Genomic DNA, 2,023 nt, shown 5'->3' on the forward strand with positions numbered 1-2,023 from the left:
GTTCACAGTCTTGATAAAGTTCCACAGGTGACTCCAGTGCACAGAGGGGTGACATCCCTGTGACAAGAGTTCCTGAGGCAGCCCCCAGGCTCCTGCTCTGAAGGGAAAGCCAAACAGGGAGGAGAGAAGGCTGTGTTCGCACTGACCCTGCCCTGTGCCCCCAAGCTGTGTGGTCACCGGACCCCAACGCCACAGGCTTGTGCTTGTCCAAACAAGGGCGTGTTAGCTCTCACATATGGTGGGAAATCACAGCTGAAGAGGGAGAGGCCTCAGCAGTTCCCAGGGATCCGCAATGGAGACAGAAATGAAAGGGGAAGAAGGGGACAAGGGAGTTGGGAAGGAGGGGAGGGGAAGGGAGGGGACCTGGCAGAGCCCCCGCCCCCTGGCCCACATGACCCCACCCAGAACTCCTTCCACCAGAGGCCACTCAGCACAGATGAAGGAAGGCAAGCAGAGCTGACACAACCAGGACAGCAGTGCTCCTGAGCATTTCTGGAGCAGAAGCTCTTCTCACAGAGGGAGGGAAACACTGGGCAGCAGGCACCATGGAGCCCCCCTCGGCCCCTCCCCGAGGAGGACATGTCCCCTGGCAGGAGCTCCTGCTGGCAGGTGAGAGGGGTGATTTCTGGGAGGGGGCAAGGATGGGGGAGAGAAGCTGGCTGGGGTCTCCCGTGGAGGACAGGGCTCTGAGAGGGGACAGGAGAGCAGGGAAGGACTGGGGAGCCGGCTCAGCAACGGGAAAATCTCACGATCTGGAAGTGGTGAGCCAAGGGCTGTTTCATAAGTTACTCATCACTGAGGACTGAATTTGGGAAACTGATGATACCAACAACCAGGGACCCTAATCGCTGCCCCTTCCCACCAGCCTTAGATCCTGACAGACAAACGCCAGACCCAGAGGATACTAGGGACACATTCATTCAGCCCTGGGTGTCTGCAGTCTGCCCGACCACTGGGGTACAACACAGATCAGATGAGTCCCTGTCCTCCCTGAGCTCACATCTATGGGGAGGAAGACAGACATGCAGAGACATCTAGAATGTGAGGTCAGGTACTGACAAGCACCAGGAAGGGAACAGAGCAGGGAAAGGTCAGAACGTGAAGACAGAGGGTCTTTAGAGGAGGCGGTCAGGGCAGGTCTCTCCCCAGGACCCCCTGAGTGTGAGCAGGTATCCGAGGGCCAGGAGGGAGTGAGTGACAGACGTGAGGAAGAGTGTTCGACTCTGAAGAAGTAAGAGGCGCTGAAGTAGTGTGGTCACACACACACACTCACACTCACACACACACACACACACTCACACACACACCCCGAGGCTGGGGATTAAACCTGTTCTGAGTCCAGGGCCCCAGCTTTCCCTCCCGACACATAGGTGCAAATACTGATCCGTCTCCCCTCTTCCCTCCTAGTCTCACTCTTAACCTTCTGGAACCCGCCCACCACTGCCCAACTCACTGTGGAATCAGTGCCGCCCAATGCTGCCGAAGGGAAGGACGTTCTTCTGCGAGTCCACAGTNCCTGCGAGCCCACAGTCGGCCTGGGGATCTTCGAGGCTGTAACTGGTTCAGAGGGGAAACTGTAATGTCCAGTCATCAAATTATATCATATGCAGTAGATACACAAGTAGCTACCCCAGGGCCTGCACACAGCGGCAGAGAGACAATATACCCCAATGGATCCCTGCTGTTCCAGAGAGTCACCCTGAACGACACAGGAAACTACACCCTACAAATCGTGAGGACAAATGCTCAAGTGGAACAAGGAACAGGACAAATCCGCGTATTCCGTGAGTAATTCCTCTCTCACGTCTGCTGTTGGGTGGGGTGAATTCTAGGTCACACACACGGGATTCACAGGCCTGGACTAGGCGTCCATCCCCCTTGGCATTATGTCCCGAGAGGGGGTTTGACATTTCCTGCGGGACGCACACAGTGGAAACAAACATCCTAGGGTTGGAATTCCCTTCCTGTGATCCAGTCTCTGGATCATCATTGCGATTCCCCGTGATCCAGTCTCTGGGATCAT

The 2,023-nt window shown here is 56.2% G+C and overlaps 1 pseudogene; it reads left to right on the forward strand.

Moving 5' to 3' along the window:
• The first annotated feature begins 445 nt into the window (after positions 1–445).
• LOC117797831 lies at positions 446–1,831 on the forward strand (annotated as a pseudogene).
• The last annotated feature ends 192 nt before the right edge of the window (positions 1,832–2,023 follow it).

This window comes from Ailuropoda melanoleuca, unplaced genomic scaffold, assembly GCF_002007445.2.
Source record: "Ailuropoda melanoleuca isolate Jingjing unplaced genomic scaffold, ASM200744v2 unplaced-scaffold1501, whole genome shotgun sequence".
Taxonomy (NCBI): Eukaryota; Metazoa; Chordata; class Mammalia; order Carnivora; family Ursidae; genus Ailuropoda; species Ailuropoda melanoleuca.